Here is a 19,596-nt window from a genome sequence, read left to right on the forward strand (position 1 = left end):
CGGTCCTCAAACCATAATACACCTCTTTCGTCCAATCTAAAATGTTTGGTTTCTTGCTCTTGCATTTTTCTCTTGATGTGACTTATTCCTACATCTGTCTGCTGTAGCTCTATGATTTTGCTCTCAAGTGAACAACTGATTGTGATATTGTGTAGTACAGCAGGATGTAACAAGTTGAATCCATCTTCCAATAATGCTCCTGTAGTGTTGCAATGAGACTTTCAACTAAGTGTATCGGCTACTACATTAGCTTTACCCAGATGGTAATACACTTCTAAACTGTAGTCCTTAATCAATTCCAACCATCTTCGTTGTCTCATGTTCAACTCTGGTTGGGTAAAGATACACTTGAGACTTTTGTGGTCAGTATATATATGACATACATTACCCAACAAATAATGTCTCCATATCTTTAATGCATGAACAACTGCTGCAAGTTCTAAATCATGTGTAGGGTAGTTGACTTCATGTTTTCTCAATTGCCGAGAAGCATATGCAATAACTCTTCCTTCTTGCATAAGCACACATCCCAAATCTATTCCCGATGCATCACAAAATACATCAAAAGGCTTTTCAATGTCTGGTTGTGCTAGCACAGGTGCTATAGTCAACAAAGTTCTGAGAGTGTGAAAAGCTGCTTCACATTCTGGTGTCCAATTATACTTCTCATCCTTCTAAAGTAGTCTGGTCATAGGCTTAGCTATCTTTGAAAAATCTGGAATAAAACGACGATAATATCCTGCTAACCCTAGAAAACTCTGAACTTCATGAACCGAAGTTGGGGCTTTCCAATCCATGACCTCCTATACTTTTGATGGGTCTACAGAGATTCCATCTCTTGATAAGATGTGACCTAAGAAAGGTACTTTGCTCAACCAAAATTCACATTTGCTAAACTTTGCATATAGCTTATGCTCCCTTAGTCTGGATAGGACAATCCTTAGATGCTCTTCATGATCTGACTCATTTTCTAAATAAATCAATATATCATCGATAAACATGACCACGAACTTGTTAAGTTCGGGCATGAATACCGAGTTCATCAGGTACATGAAGTAGGCTGGAGCATTTGTTAGTCCGAAAGACATAACCAAATACTCGTATAAGCCATATCTAGTAGAGAAAGCAGTTTTAGGTATATCCTCTGGTCAAATCTTTATCTGATGGTAGCTTGATCTCAAGTCAATTTTGGAGAATACCTTTGCCTTCGCTAGCTGATTGAACAAGATGTCGATGCGAGGCAATGGATATTTATTCTTGATGGTCACAGCATTAAGTGGTCTGTAATCTACACACATTCTCAGTGACTTGTCCTTCTTTTTCACAAACAAGGCTGGACATCCCCATGGAGATGAGCTAGGTTGGATAAGACCCTTGTCCAATAGATCTTGCAATTGAACCTTAAGTTCCGCTAACTCATTGGGTGGCATTCTATAGGGCCTTCTTGATATGGGTGCCATACCTGGCACTAACTCAATCTTAAATTCCACCTCCCTATCAGGTGGTAAGCCTGGTAATTCCTCTAAAATACATCCAGAAACTCACAAACCACTGGGATATCACAAAGTGTGGTGGTTTGGATAGCACAAGCTAAATGTTGGAGTTCAAAATTGCGGGAGAGTGGTACTAGAAAAGCATTCCCTCCCGTGGGTTCCCTCAACATAATAGTGCGGGTGCTAGTGTCAATAAGAACACCATGATCCTTCATCCAATTCATGCCTAAGATTACACTTATCAATAACCCGGGCAATATTATCAAATCCGTTGTGTACTCCCTCCCTTGTATAGAGATGAGTACATTTTTGACTATCTTTTTGGTAGTAACAGTACCCCCTACTGAACTTATGTTATAACCCCCTTTGCTTACTTTAATTATTTCTTGATCATGTCTAGATGCAAATGCCTGACTCATAAATGAATGAGAAGCTCCTGAATCAAATAAAACAACAGCGGAATGCTTGTTGACGAGAAACATACCAGCCGTGACAACTTCTTCAGTGGGCACTTCCTCAACAGCGGTATAATGCACGTGTCCTAAACATGCCCTGGCATTTGCCTGCCTCTGATTGTTCTAATTTGGGTTGCCATTCTTCTTGGGGTGGGGGCATTCCTTGGACCAATGACCCAGTTGGTTGCAGTTGAAACATGGCTAATTATTCCTCGGTCCGGTGGAGCTTCCCTGATTGCTAGTTCCTTTTGGTAAGGCAATAGTGAACGCCTTACAAAATGGTTTATGTGGCCTGATATTCTGAGCTTTAGGTGGTGGAGGCCTAAACTTGGGTGCAAGTGGATGGAATTGTGGCCTAGCTGTGATAGGCGCTTTCGACTGGGAGGATCCCGAGGCACCTGCCTCATATGCCCTCTTGCGACCCTTAGCAACGGCATGCATGTTATTGTGGTTTTCTTGGGTCAAGGCATCACTAATAAACTCATTGTACATGGCACACCTAGAATTTGCCAGTCTTCATCAGTTTAGTACCCAGACCTCGCTTGAAACTCTCTATCTTTTTCTCCTCGGTATCCACAAAACCTGGAGCGTATCTAGACAGGTTGTTGAATGCATGCATATATTCTGTGAGAGTCTTTGTTCCTTGAGTGAGCCACATAAATTCGGCCGCTTTCATGCGCATCAGGCCCGGGGGAATATGATGTTCCCTAAAAGCCAGCTTGAACTATTCCCAGGTAACTCGCGTGTTAGCAGGCAAAGATGACAGGAAATGTGTCCACCAGATCCCTGCTGGTCCTTGCAGCTGATGAGAAGCATACTTAGCTTTTAGATGCTCTGTGACCCTCAGCAGACGAAATTTCTGCTCAATGGTGTTGAGCCACTCATTAGCCTGCAATGGTTCCTCAGCCACCTTGAAGATTGGAGGCTTCGTATCTAGAAACTCTTTGAATGTACTATGCTGATTTAGCTCGGCCCCTGGTTGATGTGGGTGGCCACGAGCAGTGTTTTGAGCGATGAGGCGCAAAGCTTCCTCCATTGTCCGCTGGCTCCCCAAGAACTGGGTAAAGAACTCCTAAGCGGATGGCGGCGATGGGGGTGGCAAGTCATCATGGTTGCCATCCTGGCTACCACCAGCTCCAGCACGGGTGCGTGTCATCTACAAAGTTGCAACAATAAGCGATTATTGGCTGATGTCAAGAGATTGCAGATGAATTATGTACTCATGCCAAACTGAAATTACTAGAGAAAATTCTCAAAATCACAATAAAAACAGAGGCATAACAATTCATTCTCGCAACATGACATCCCCAATTTGACCACTTATCGCGCTCATAACGCATGCAAATTTAAATCGTGATCACCAACAAAGGACTGGAATTGCATTGATGTTCAACCAAATGTGCGATAGTCGTGCGATTAACGATATTACATGATAGTCGGATCACTAATGCCAAATTTGAACTACAGGTCCATTACATGACTAAAGGTGATACATTAGCCCTTCCACTAAGTACTAAGCAATCTAATCCTCATCATGATCGCTATCGAGAAGACGTAGGATCATCTCCTTCCTCAGGCTCCACTTCTTCCTCTTCCTCATCCTCCTCTAGATCCATCTCTGTAGCTCCAAGTCGAACATAAGGGTGGAGCTGGTTATTCAGCAGATGAACCTCCTCATGTAGGTTGTCATTGTATTCTTCCACATTGGCCAGCTGCTGCTCCAGCTCAAACTATCGAGCTCTCAGAACATCTTCCCTAGACCAGGCTGCATTCCTCTAGTGAGTTAACTGAGCCATCTCTACATTGAGCCTCTCAATCTCAGCATCGTGCTCTCTCTGAAGCTAACGTCGGTCCTCGCAGGCATGACCAAGAGCACTAGACACACGTCTGAGGCTACCTTCTACTCCATCTAACACCTTCATCACTGCGAACATGGTGCTCATGGCAGAGTTATCACTGTTCTACCCTTCTGCTGCACCAATCTCCAAAGATCTTCCTCTTGCCTACTGCCATGAGTCAGTGGAGGGGTTGCCCCTCGGAAAGACTCCAACCAAAGCAGCTGCCAGCTCCTGAGGAAAACGATCCATGATATCCCTCAGGATCCCAAAGGCTACCCTGCTAGCTGCTTCTTCAGCAGTCCTGCCAGTTGACTCATAACACCAACCTGTCCACTCAGAATCATCACCTCAGGGATGAACAATGGCCTCCACAGTAACCAAGAGACCTTCTCCCAACTGCTCATTCACCTAGAAGTAGCGGGGCTCCATTCCATCAGGATAGCCTACATAGCTGAGCACTCTCCACAAGAGTGTAGGCATCCCAAACTCTCCAAGAAACATGTGACGTTGACGGGTACATGGAGCAAGTTGACGGCTGGGAGCTCTGCCTCCGGTGGACTTGCGAGCGGTCTGCTTTGTGCGTGCCATCTGCACCATTAGCATGTACCACTTGGTGAGACAATGCCATAATGGATAAGAGTTACTTAACCGAGTAAGAATTTTATAAGGGGAGGAACAATGTAGTTATGTGAATGGTAATTATCATGATGTATGCTCGTTCCATATGTCATCACAAACTTAGGAAAAATTTGTTTCTAACGGTAGACACAGTGGCATACATTCGTTCTCTCATATATAGCGTAACTAGTCGAGCTACACATTTCATTGTTAGTGTACCTACATAAGAATTTCATTTCAGCCCTAAACCCATAATGAAATATGCAGAATGTAATTGTAAATACTTCCATATATGTATACCCATACATATACTTTCGTATCAATCTACCCGACAATAATTTAAACCCACAATTAAATACATACCATATACACATGAAAGCATGCATACATAGCCGTACCAAAGCTAACTCTCCCCGATCGCACGCTCACATCTTGCGGTCATACACTCATCATCTTACCTTGGCGTAGAGGCATTTGATCCATACATTACCACTCAAGTGAATGGCATCCATACTATAGCACGCCGTATGGACGACAAAGTAAAAAGCCCCATGTTAATACTTAAATAGCCACCTAAAAAGTCCTTAATTTGGGCATAAGGAAAGTGATCATTGGCACACTTTAGATTTCAAATACCTATTAATATAACTATTAGTTGTTAAAGAAGGGTTTTTTGGAAAACAAAAACTTTTGTTTTAAATACACATGTGACAATTAACGTTGAATCTTGCTCCGATACCAGCTGTCGCAGAACCGACCAATTTATAAGAGTACAAGTACAATGGTAGCCCACAAGTGGTTGCACAATCATACTTGAACCCATATAAACCTGGTAGTCCGTCGAGTACCACGACGGGTCTCGATAAATGATTTACAACAACCAAGATCGTACATGATTCAACATACATGCCACATATTACATAAAGTTCACAGATACATTTCATCATCAGAGTACGAATAAAAAGTATTACAAACCGAGTTTGATAGATAAAGCGGAAGCAATCAAGTTCAAAAATAAAGTTTCCAACATAGTTTGATACAGTGCTAAGTAGGATCACGGTCCACAAAAGCAAAGACAAGGATTAATAAAGAAGCCTGCCCAAGGCTTACTCTTCATCCATGGCAGGATTGAAGCAACTCTTGCAATAACCATGATACACAGTGCCATCTGCAATAATGGGAAATAAAACCCTGAGTACGAGAAGGTACTCAGCTAGACTTATCCGTCATGAACCAGAAATAAAATGACTCCAAGGATTATGCAAGGTTGTATAAGTGGACGTAGCTTGATAACATTTTGCATAAAAGCAATTGACGTAGTTGGACCATTACGATGCCTTTATCAAGTTAATTATAACTATCCATTTCTAGATTAGCAACTATCCTATGCCAAACATGTGGTATATCAATTTAAAGCATACAATAATAACCATAGCAGGTATTGTACTTCCATATTCATTCGAACCATCATGTTCCATCACACAGTTACTACGATGTTGGGACTAGCCAAGTTTCTCACTATCTGGGAGAGACGGCGATTCGAATCGATTTCAACCAGCTAGGAATTTATTCCTAACACAAACCCAGGTCTACCAGCCACGATAGCCTTAGGTCACCTTTGATACAACTCAGGTCTACATTTCGCGGGTCCGTACCATGCCGCACAATCTAGAACACCAGATGCCAGGACGTTTAGGCCTAGCCTCCTCAGTCTGATCGTTCCCTAGAAGGAGCGCACAATAGAATGGGTCCTGGCCTGAGTTGAATTACTCAGCTTCGCAGTCGGAACGAGTTATCTGGCTAGCTAAGTGAGAGGCATGCGTTCAATCTTGTCAGAAGCGCCAACAATGGTATGGTCCTTAATCGACACAGATGGGGATAGATCCACACCCAAGACCTCCATGTCTTGTTGCTTCTCTATCGACATCCCGCCTGGTCTCGATTTTCTTTTACCCCATGGTTCTGTTCCACGATAGCAAATATAGCCAACCGTGCTCCGGTATCCACCTATATCTCGTAGGTGACAGGACATCACCCGACTTCTACCGGTCTAAGCATATATTCGATCCTGGACCTATACCGGTTAAAGGTGTAATATCTGGACAAGGAATGTACATGCATTAATTGGTTCCATTCAACTCTTATAACCTAATGCATCAATCATAGGTACTTAAGTAATCATTTGTAAAATACTGGGAGACTTAGAATGCTCCGGGGCTTGCCTTTCAGAAAAGAAGTAGGGCGGTGGTCAGGACACTCCAGAAGCTCTTTAGGATTTTGCTCCGCGCCTTCGGGAGCTGTGGCTTGAGGATTCTCCTGCTGGTCCCCTTCCTCTGCTTCTTTGAATTCCAGCAATGTTATTTCTTCCTCTGATCCTAGATGCATGAATATGGCATAAGTATTATGAATGCATATATGTTAACAAGTGCATCATGTTTATTGAGTAGGTGCATATCTCTTCTCGATTATTTAATTAACTACTTCCACAATGCATCCACTATATCACAAAGCATAAACCGTCTAAACAAAAATCATAGCCCTATGTACCAGCTTCAACTTTGGTTAAGGGAGTATGCTCTAATTCACAACCAATAATGAGTAATGTCATCACCAAGATGGGTTTGTCAGGCTGTCAGTCGAACAAGGACTTAGAAAATTTCACAAGTGTTGAAATGTTGATTTTGCTGATTTTTGTGATCTCAATTCAAGCATGTTAGGAGCTAAATCAGTCAATGACCCAAAAAAAAGTTGTTCCTTATGTCAAATACTACAACTTTGCTTTAGTGATCTCTGCCATGCAAGGTCTCTAACACCTAGTTCAAACTTGGTCAAACATGTCACATTTAAATGATGATACACATCAAAGCATGGCTTAATGACCTATTTACCCCTAACCATGAATATCAAAGTTGTTCATGATGATACTCTAAACATGTTTAAGCAATTTGCAAGGTCATTCAATCATTTCATGTAGTAGTCACTCATAGGGCTAGTTAGTGTAATCACATGAAGCTTATGTGTTGGTTCATGAAATGTGACCATGAACAAAGTCCTATTTGCTAACCTAGGTGTTGCTATAAGTTTGTGTGACTCACATCCACCAAGTACATGTGTCCACTCATGATCATATGCATAGACACATAGAGACATGAAATAACGAGAAAAGTTGCATATGTTTAGAAACATGCGATAACAAGCAAACGTTGCAGATGTTTCAATCCAATGTTTTAATTGTAAATGCTTGTTTATGAATGCTTGATGATTATGCTCATGTTATGCAAGTCAAGTTATGCAAGGCTAACACCTGAGGTGTTACATTTTTTATCCAGCCAAGCCTGTGACATGCTCGGATACAGAGTTTGCAGCGATTGCCTATGCTCGTCAATGTATGGCATCACACCCTCAACTTGCTAGAGAACAGCGAACTATGTCTGTCTAAAAGAAATAGGGTTGTCTACTATAACAGATTTCTCCCCAATTGTTCCTTTGCCACATAGTCTTTCCTCGTGATGAGATTCTAGAACTCTGACCCTTTTGATGTCCAGATAATATGTATAGAACTCAATGGCCTCATCCGTTGACCATCCTTCAACCATGCCCCCTTCTGGCTTGAATCTGTTCCTAACATACCTCCTGAGAACTTTCATCAATCTTTCGAAATGGAACATTTGATGTAGGTACATTGGGCTAAGGGCTCTAATTTGGTCAATAAGATGAATGACCAGATGCAATGAGATATCAAAGTAAGTCGGTGGGAAATGCATCTCAAGCCTAACGAGAGTTTCGGCTATGTCCCGCTATAGCTGCTCTAGCATGGATGAATCAATGACCTTTTTTGAGATTGTAATGAAGAACAAGCAAAGCTTTATGATTGGGGCATGGACCTTTGGGGGGAGGATACCACGTAGGACAACAGGGAGCAGCTGAGTCATAATGACATGACAGTCATGGGCCTTCATAGGGCCATAGATAAACTTGAGTTCTCTCATGTTCACTAGCCTCTTCGGGTTTGCACAGTAGCCCGTCGGGACTATGAGTTCATTCGAGAAAGAAATAAGCGCACGCTTTTCTTCCTTCTTCAATGTCCATGATGCAACCGAAAGTTCGAACTAGCCATTCTCTAGCTAAACGGGATGCAGCTCCTTCCTGATTCCCAAGTGTTGCATGTCCAGGCGTGTGGCTAGTGAATCCTTCGATGTCCCCCCTATGTCCATCAAGGTGTTAAGAGTGTTAGCGCACATGTTTTTAGTGAAGTGCATGGGATCAAGATAGTGGCGTACACTAAAAAATGGCTAGTAAGGTAGTTTCCATAATACAATTTTTTTCTTCCAAACGCTCCCATCAGGTGCTACTACTGCATTGTCCCCCTTCCCATGGACGACCTCTAGTTTGTTGAGTTCTCAAAGTATCACAGGCCCATCTTGATATTTTGGAGCTAAGTGTTTCTCAATAGTACCGTTGAAATCTTTTCTGTTCCTACGGTAAGGGTGATCCTTAGGTAGAAACCTACGGTGTCCCATATAAACTATCTTTGAGTTATTTGACAGATTTACCGCATCAGTGTCGTCCAAGCATTCGACACATCTAGTATAGCCTTTTGTCTTCTCTCCGGACAATGAACCTCGACCTAGTAGGTCGGTGATTGTAGCGATAAGTACTCCCTTGATCATGACATGCTCCTTTTTGTACTCGTCCCAAACATCTGGCACACCATTTTCAAACATCTCCATTAGTTCATCGATCACTAGATCTAGAAACACAACAATGTCATTCCCAGGTTGTCTTGTTCCTTGGATCAGTAGTGGCATCTGGATGTACGACCGCTTCATACAGACCCAAGGTGGAAGGTTGTATATATAGAGCGTCACTGGCCAGGTGCTATGATTGCTTCTAACCTGGTCGAAAGGATTCATCCCATCTGTGCTCAAAGCAAACCAAAGGTGCCTTACCTCTCCGCCGATGTCCTTATAGAACATAGTATTGATAGTCCTCTAGTCATGCCCATCGGCGGGGTGCCTCATCATTGTATCCTTCTTACGCTCTTCGCCGTACCAGCGCAACAGCTTGGCTGACTTTGCACATGCAAATAGCCTATGCACCTAGGGAGCTAGAGGGAAATACCAAACGACCTTTACAGGACCTACTCTGGTCTTGGTACCCTCATCTGACGGCCCTTCCTTGTACCGTGGAGCTTCACGCTTGGGGCACTTGTCCAAGTCTTTGTATTTTTCTCCACGGTACAATATACAATCATTGGAACACGTGTGGATTTTTTCAACCTCAAGGCTGATGGGGCAGATCATTTGCTTGGCCAAGTATGTCTTTTCTGGCAACTCATTTTTTTGGGAGCATTTTCCTTATTATACCTGTCGACGAAATATGGTCGGCAGTCCACCGAGGGGGGTACCCGTGGTGGTAGATTGTCGGTAGACGATGCGTGTAATCAGGAACCAGATGGTGACACAAGACGCAGAGACAGCAATTTAGACAGGTTCAGTCCGTCTGGTCGACGTAATACCCTACGTCCTGCATCTTTGGTGTATTGTATTGAGATGTATACTGTCTGATCTGTCCTTGAGGGGGACCCCTGCCTCTCCTTATATACTCTGAAGAGACAAGGTTACAAGTAAAGTATCCAATTTGGTACTATTACAATATCTAGTACAACTTGTAATCTTGCTATGCACGCCTTGATCTTACGGGCTGGGCCACCTCAGATGGTGCGGCCCATGTACCATCTTGTGGTACCCGGGGGTATAATCCCCACAGCTAGTCCCCGAGCGCCATGTATTCTGATGCGACACGCCATTTTAACCTTCTCCGAACAGTGAGGCTTGAGTTCTTGACATCTCCGACCACCGTTGTCGCCGGAGAAGTAGGTTGTCCGAAGAATGTATGGTGCTCTTAAGAAGAAAGAAAAAGATTTCCGTCCTGGGAAGTGTGCCCACTTGTATTTCTGAAAAGAAATGTAAGTGCGTCTTGAAGCGTAGCGTCCTTGATCATCAGAGGCATAGAGGTCGAAAAACAAACACATTCACCGCAAGGTGAAGTGTGCCCACTTAGTCCCCGAGCCTGGTAGTAGGTGACGTAGGCACGTGGTGCTAGGGTCTAAAAAGAATTCCCAGTTAAGTTGAGAATCCAATCGTCGTACCAGCGATACGAGATGCACCGGCAGGTGCATCGTACCGATGTAGTCCCCAAGCTTGCTGGAAGGCGAGGTATGAGCCTTGTAGCAAGGTCTAAACGAGAAAGAATATCCCAACTGTATGCGAGTCGCCAGTTGCATGTAGTTGAGACGCAAAGTCCCTGAGCCGTGGTCGGAGAGTGGTCGAGGCAGTCCCCGAGCATAGGTCGAGGAGCGAGCGATGAAGTCCCCGAGCCGTGGTCGGAGAGTGATCGAGACAGTCCCCGAGCACAGGTCGAGGAGCGAGCGACGAAGTCCTCGAGCCATGGTCGGAGAGTGATCGAGGCAGTCCCCGAGCACAGGTCGAGGAGCGAGCGACGAAGTCCCCGAGCCGTGGTCGGAGAGTGATCGAGGCAATCCCCGAGCACAGGTCGAGGAGCGAGCGACGAAGTCCCCGAGCCGTGGTCGGAGAGTGATCGAGGCAGTCCCCGAGCACAGGTCGAGGAGCGAGCGACAAAGTCCCCGAGCCGTGGTCGGAGAGTGATCGAGGCAGTTCCCGAGCACAGGTCGAGGAGCGAGCGATGAAGTCCCCAAGCAGTGGTCGGAGAGTGATCGGGGCAGTCCCCGAGCACAGGTCGAGGAGCGAGCGACGAAGTCCCCGAGCATAGCTCGAAATTCCTGCAATATAAATATATAGAATGGTAGTACATAATGTACAAAATAATAAATTATGGAGAAAGAAAAATCAGCGGTGAAGAAATAACGCTCAGCAGTCATTTGCAAATGAGCATGATGTGATAAAGCAGTTGGTGCTTTGTAAACATCAGTGTTAATGTGAAGTTTGTGTTTATACTTAATATAACCTGTCCAACCAGTTAGTATGTAGCTGAGTCTCCAGCCCTAGCTAGCCTGTTAACCATAACGCGGGGCGCGGAGCCCGTGCACGTGTAGAAAGAACAAAGCGTCGCTAAGGAGCCGCTGCCGACCACCCATAACGCAGAGGGCAGACGCTCGTGCACGTGTAGGGAGGAGCCGGAGACAGGGCCGTCTCTGGAGGCATCGAGCGTCAACATGACTGGTCGAGGATTTGCATTAAGTATAGCTGTATGTTATATTTAAGATGGTATACATGGACAAACGTTATTTGAAGAATAATCATGACGAGGACGTTGTGGAGGAACGTCGTAATGAAAATTATATTAAATATAAATATTAGAAGTTTACTTATCTTTGATAGAAATCTGATCGGTGGCGATGAAGTTGTCCGGTCCTCGAGCTTTTCGGCCTGTCGCCATGACTGTGGTCGCGGTTGTCGTAGCGCCGTTCTTCGCGGCGATCATCATTGAGACGTGGTCTGGTGGTCGATGTGGTCGGAGCTCGGTGGAGCTCGCTCCGCGGCTCAGCGTGGCTTGCTTGATGGCTCGCTGCGGCTCGCCAACGGCTCGGACAGCTTGTTCGATGGCTTGAAATCTTATCTCGGCGATGATGTCGCCGTCGGAGATCTTGTGGTCATGAGATGAGATGCTCCCAGCTTGGCCGCGGCGGTTGGCACACGATGTTGAAGGTTTCAACTGGAGTCGGTGCAGCCGTGCAGGTTACGTGTTCGTTAGACTCGGAACTCTTGCTTGCTTGTCGCTGCTTGATCAGGGCCAAGCAGTCAGCTTGCGTGGTCATGTACGTAGATGCAAGTACATGAAGCTTGCATGTGATGCATATATACATGTAAGTTGATCGCAGACATCTTGGTAGCCTCTGGATCGAGTAGTCATTGGATGAAAACAGCTAGCCTGTACGTGATACATATACACGTATATGCATGATTAGCTTGCATGCCTTCTCTCTGGCTCCTTCCTTATTGGCTTGTCGTATATCTTGTACTTGACGTCATATCTTGCATGGAGTTGTAGCTTGATTCTACGTTTACCTTTTTGATTGGTTGTTGAGCTTTCGATTGAATGAGATTAGGATTTCGACAGCGAAGTGCTCGGCGGTAGGACCCGACGCCGGACTGGGCTGCTGCTGTATGACGCAAAACCATGCCGCCGAACAGGGGCTGCCGCCCGCCGCTAAACTCCACGCACGAAAGCGTGAAGTTGCGTAATCAGGCACGAGTCCTGTTGCGCGTAGCCACGAGTCGCTTCGTGACGCTGAGTCTGAGGTCGTCGGCGACGGAAGCAGATCGCGATGCACAATGTCGAGGGATGCCGGGTTGACGACAGGAACAGTGACCGAGTTGTGGATGAGGATCGCCGCAGGAGCGACGACGGTGACGATGTTGTTGCGCATGACGTTAAACACCGCCACCGAATCGTTGTAGATGTTACTGATGTTGAGGTCCATCTGGCTCGCCAAAGATCAGCGCGCACACCCCCTACCTGGCGCGCCACTGTCGACGAAATATGGTCGGCAGTCCACCGAGGGGGGTACCCGTGGTGGTAGATTGTCGGTAGACGATGCGTGTAATCAGGAACCAGATGGTGACACAAGGCGTAGAGACAGCGATTTAGACAGGTTCGGGCCGTCTGGTCGACGTAATACCCTACGTCCTGCGTCTTTGGTGTATTGTATTGAGATGTATACTGTCTGATCTGTCCTTGAGGGGGACCCCTGCCTCTCCTTATATACTCTGAAGAGACAAGGTTATAAGTAAAGTATCCAATTTGGTACTATTACAATATCTAGTACAACTTGTAATCTTGCTATGCATGCCTTGATCTTACGGGCCGGGCCACCTCGGATGGTGCGGCCCATGTACCATCTTGTGGTACCCGGGGGTATAATCCCCATAATACCTAACAACTGATCGAAGCCTTTATCGCTCAATCCGTTTATCAATTTGAACTCTAACAGCATGATGTCGGTTTCTAGTTTGCTCATTGAACAATCCCTATACAATAGTGTTTTGCCATCTTCTCTCATTTTCTCTAGCTTTCTTAGCTGTCTTTCACTAAGACATCCAGTCTCTACATTACGTAGCAGCTGAAAATGCCATCGTTATCCTCGGTGTCGTCAACTAGCGTGTTCCTAAACAAATTATTAACTGTGGCCATAGGTTCCGTATTGACACCGGGTTCCTCGTCAGCATCGTGGATGGCTACGTCAGGCATGTCCACATCATCATCATTTTCCTACAGAACCTCACCATGCATAGTCCATATCGTATAGTTTGGCATGAACCCCCTAGTAATCAAGTGCGATCATATAGACTCAATTTGACGAAAGTTCCTATGATTCTTGCAATCTTTGCATAGGCAGAAGACAGGGTTCCTATTCCCAGCATGGGCTTTGGCATCGGTGATAAACTGGCTGACGTCATGCATGTACCGGTTGTCCGTTTGGGACAGATGCATCCACTCTCGATCCATCTCTGCACAAAAAAATATTGAGACAGTAATTACAAAGAATTAATAAGAAATAGAGCTTCATAAACAACAATTGTAGCTCGAAAGTACCATTTTTGGAAAACATTATTGTACAATAATTATTAAAAATCTGAAATTGGTAGCCCTGGCCCTATAAATTGAAAATCATAGTAAAAAGCAATTATTGCGCAATAATAAAGAACATCTATTCTACTTTACTTCTAAGAACTAATTATAGCATCACATACTAACAATGATGATCTTGACCACCATGGAATAATTAGCTAGGAATTTAAATGTGTTCTTAGACACCAACCGTTTAGATGGTGGATTCACCACAATTTGAGCCTTGCACAAATGTCGAATTGGAAAAGTGCTCTCTAGAATAGAGAAAGAACTAGAATGAGAATCAAGCAATGTAGCCATCAAAATGAAGCTAATTAAGCAACAAAATCAAAGGAGTGGATGTTTGTTACTAACCTTAAAGCAAAAAGATCAAGCCATTCTTCAAAATCCAAGCACTAGGTTCATGATGAAGAGCAGCCGCAACAATGGAGGGAAGGGTCCAAACGCGCGCCTCTGTTCTCGGGATGGAAAAGAGGAGGAAGGAGATGACAGCTACAGTATTTTTGTGTTGTAGGCTTATCACTGTCGATTCTTGGCTAGAACCGACAGTGATAGAGCCTAATCACTATCGGCTCTTAGCTTAAACCGATAGTGATGAGTGGCCACAAAAATACTGCCGGTTCAAGCCACAAACCGGCAGTGATGTGGTCCTTCACTGCTGGTTTTAGCCTAGCCCCAATCATTTTTTTCATTTTCAAGCTCATAACCGGCAGTCAAGGTACATCACTGTCGGTTCTCACAAATCCGGCAGTGATGATGCCGGCAGTGATGTGCAAATCTGGTGTAGTGCCCCCAAGCTTGTCGGCCAATCAGGACTCAGTAACTTTCTTGTGGTCGGTCCTTCTGTGGGTGTTCGGAGTTGGGGTTTTGTAAGGAAACCCCCAACTTGCACCCATGATCAGGAGGCTGGTCAAGTAGAAATTACAGAGCCACGTAGTTGGGTGATGAGCTATTGAATAAAATAAGCTATACTTTGGAGTCGTCTTGTCTTGTCAACGCAACTTATCGTTTGCTTGTGTTCGGGACTTTTTAAGTCGGGTGGTTTGCACTCGGTTCTCGGGTAACTCCAAGTAAACACTCTCGAGCGGAGAGCCAAACAACAGAAATAAAAAAGTTGTGCTGTCAAGAGATGAGCTTGTTTGAACAGTCTTGTAATATGCCTCGGGATCTTTTCAGATCGGGCATTCTGTAGTCATTGAGACTTATTAAATTTTGGTATTCGGGAACTTTGTGATCGGGCACCTTGATCGGGTGCTCACAATCAAGTCCTTTGGATCTGGAAAAATTTATCCTTGAAATTTCTCGTGATCAGGTACCACGCAATTGGGTACTTTGCAACCAAATATTTTTTGGTCGGGAGCTGATCGTTAGCCCTGAGCTTTTGTTCTAGCAGTGGTAATGGCCAAGCACCTGAGCTTAGTGCTGACTAAGGCGTGAAGGAGCGTGATGACCAAAGATATTCGAGCAGATGTCTGTAGACCTGCAATCGAACCGCATTAACCGTGCAGGGACCGGAGCCCTACAGACACGCGTGGTTCAGACGTTTTGCCAGATGGAGTCCACGGTGTGAAAAGACAGACCACTCGGGCACGTCCGACCGAGGCGTAGTTGGGCCGTGTGTTAGTCGGGCAAAGATCGCAAAGCCCCCCAGCACGTCCGCATGACCTCATAGACTTTAGCCCGAGCATGTCCGCTTGCCGGTGGAGAGATACGTAGGCGTCTGTTCTAGGCCCCCAGTATGCAGGCACATCCGAGTCCCATAAGGCAGTGGACTACCGTACTCAAGTGCAACACAGCGGTGGCCCAGACTTTGGTGCTGAAGTCGTAGAGGTAGGACTCTGTATTTTACGGCAGCGCTATCGACGTTGATTCGAGTACAATCACCTTCCCGTATGTTGGCACAGTGACCGATATGGACGTGGTGTAGGCATGCTGTTGTACTCGAACAAGGCATGCATGTAGATGCGTGGACATGCAAGAAACCAAGATCTATTTGGCTTGCATGTTGCTGCAATGCATGCTTTGTTGACGCATATATCCTGCATGTTGCTTGTTTGCGGCTCGACCGGCTCGTTTGTGGCTTCGACTCCGGCTTGGGCGGCTCGCTCTTAGCTCGGACGGCTCGATTTGTGTTGGAGTCGGGTCACAAACACGTATAGATGAGCGGGCGGCAAGGGAAGTCATCTTGTACATACAGGATGCATACTTGCATGTGCACTTATAAGCATGGTTAGCATGTTGATATGCATTTCGTCTGCTTTCGCTCGGGTCGGTGATTGGGTGGATCAACTTTGGTGAGTTGTATAAACGCTGTGGTGACTTTCTGCATTTTCTACTAGCTATCTAGTATGTTTAAGTCATATTTGGGAATTTGTAGTATTTGAGACTCGAACGGTCCGCTGTACTATATATTCCGCATAGTACACTTTGAACATTTAGAATCGTTTAGCAGATGATAGTGTCAGCGTCGAGGGCCGAACATGTGTTTGGGTGGATGAACGATAGAGCCCCTAGTTGTAATTCCAGTCGATGATGGAGCTTGTGAATATATCCTATTTCAACTCCTCAAAACAAGATAATTGGTAACCATCCCTCGGTTACACACTTGAGGGGCTTTATAGAGAGAAATAAGACAATAAAATTGCTTATTTGATTTTTTTTTTTGCGAGAATGGAAATTAATCAATACAACCAAACGAAGTGTCCTTAGCTTGTTCAGGCTATTTTGATAGTATGCAGAATTTGTTTGGTGCGTTAGCAGCTGAGACTCGAGCGGTCTTCCATGTGTTAGTCCCTTATAAATAGCACTCTTGATAAATAGCTCCATTTGCTTTAGTCCAGCAACTTTTGGTTATATGATATGAGTATTGTAGTAGCTCCCGACTCTCTATTTGGGTTAGCAGGTAACCGAGTAGAGAGTAGAGCAAAAGATTGCAAGAAAAAATTAAAAAGTTATGTTTACACCAAAATTTGAAAGAAGAATTGCAGGGACTCGAAAGCTTCCAAGATCATGTCATCAAGGAATCAATTGTACGAAGGTCGGTATCAGCTGATTCAAATGCAGCACCGAAATCAGCTTTCTTCAGATAGCGCCAGCAGATAACAACAAAAGTTACGATCGGCGCCGGGAAAATCATGTTGGACTCTACAGAAAGGGAATGATTAGGGTCCAAGTTATCTTAAATTATGAATGTTTTCTCTTAGGTCAAAAATTGTGATGAGCCGTGCTTAAGTAGGATTCATGCATAGCTTCCGGGAATAAATATTGGACCCCAGCTATTGTAAAGGACACACAATCAATGAAATATAAGTTACTTACTTTTTTCGGCTCCGGCCAACCCTTAGGAGTAGGAGTAGAGTAGATCTCGGCGAGTTCTTCAGCGAGCAGGGCTGCATCGGTCCGGCCGACCTATGGCTTGTTTGTAAGTAGCATCATGGCTTATACCTCTGTTCGTACGGCTGCATCGATCAGGTCGACCTCCACTGGGACTCTAGTATAAGCTAGTTATCGATTCTTGTTTAGTTCAAGTATAGCTGCATCGATCCGGTCGACCTCCACTACTCAAACTAGATTAAGGTCAAGTTATCGGCTCTATCTAAGGGTGGCGTCTTTCGGATAGATTCATTAAGTTACCGATATTGCTTATTGCTTTCATTTTTATTTAGTTACAGCAATATCACTTCGCCCGATTGGGATTGATCTAGATCGGCTTTATATCCTATTTAACCCATCGTTTATTAATCTAGACTGATCAAATCTACACTTTAAACGATGAGTTATGTTTTATTGGCTGTTTTATGTCAATCTAGACTGATCTAATCTGCATAGTGTGTGGTTAAGGCTTGTTTGGTCTCGAATAGATCTATTGGCTAATGAGAACCGTTCCATGGCCCGTTATCACGGCCTGTGTGATTCTGCCTCACACCCCACTATTAGCACCGTGGAGTGGGGATCGTTATTTGGTAGATCTGTTCCTCATAGGGCATGACCTTAACTGTGCGCTATGCCTGAATCAGTTGATTTAGCCGATATCGAGTGTTTTCACATATGCAGTTCACGTCACAAGACCGTTGAAGTAAAGATAGGTTGAAAGATGTGTTAGCCCCATGATCTTATTATTGTATTACAGCCTGCATAATTCTGCCTCATGCCCCACTAATATTAGTAATAAGTTAGGGTCATCGAATTTATCGCTGTTTCTACGGCCTGCATGATTCTACCTTATGCCCCACTGGTCATAACGATAGATGAGATCTAATTTGTTCATTAGATTTATCTCTATTAAATGATTAAATGATGATGAGTTGTTTCTTTTATATAAAAAGGGATTCAGTTACTTGCAGTCATTGGCTTAGCATAAACTGATTATTGTTGATATCCCATTACCATTGACTAATATTTGTCTAAATAACGATATTCATCCTGAATGATAACCGATTTCTCTTCCACAACCCTATGAGCTTTAACTGACTTATTCTTATGAGTATACTGGAATCGACTATTTAGTCGATTTCCTTCCACATCGGCTCTTAGAGCCACACATTCGGGACTATCTGGCAACACCGGCATGTTCCGCCTTAAATTACTAATTAACTTTCTCTCCTTGTCAATTGTAGGATCAAATTGACTGACACGTCTCGGGGGGAGTGCGCAGGATCGATAATCCCTACGTTGAAGCTAGGCGGATCTCTAGCTCCATCGAGCGGACCCTTTTGGCTTGCTCGTATGCCCTCGGCACGGGATGAAATTTTGTGCCGACACACGTTCTAGCACGTCCGGTGGGATACCACAATCGTCATGGCGGTTCACAACAACAATGACATCCTTATGGTACATTACGAAGACTTACCTAAATGAGATAAAGATGTCATCGGCAGACCTATAGAAGAATTTCAGAACAAGTGTTTGTTATCCTACACCAAAACACATGATAATACAATTATTCAAAAATATCCACTATCCAGAGTTCTGTTGCATGGACAGACAGATGCAGATGAGACTGAAGACATGCGTTTCTTCACGGAAGCTATAAACAAGTCTATTCATGATGCCATATCAAACCAGAATAAAATTTTCTTGAACACATTCCATAACACCATGAAAGAGGTGTTTTATGGGTTTCTAGTTGATTAGGTTAGACCAGCTTATTACAACATTCCACATCCATCGACTCAAGGGACTAATCAAACCAGTACCAGCCGTCAAGAAGCAGCACTAGCCGGTAATGATGATGTCCAGGCAGTTAAGAGTTCATCTGAACAAGCTCAAGGTGTTACTACAAATTAGATATAGTATAATCCTGGATCGTCAGTGCAGCATGTGCAATAGCCGGCAGGGCAAGGTCAAAACCTGGTGATTAGTTTTGGCACATTAGGCCACATACCATCGTTAGCTCAAAAAATAGCACCATCAATTCAAGGGATCCGTAGAGATATAAATCCTAATGTCTATAACCAGAGACTTCAAGCAGCAAACCAGCAAAAGACCCAGCAGATAGAGATTCCATAGGGGTATCATTATGGCACAGATTATAACACCCTTCACATGATTTTGAATCTAGGGTATCAAGGCACATGGGAT

The sequence above is a fragment of the Miscanthus floridulus genome, chromosome 2 (genome assembly GCF_019320115.1).
Source record: "Miscanthus floridulus cultivar M001 chromosome 2, ASM1932011v1, whole genome shotgun sequence".
NCBI lineage: Eukaryota > Viridiplantae > Streptophyta > Magnoliopsida > Poales > Poaceae > Miscanthus > Miscanthus floridulus.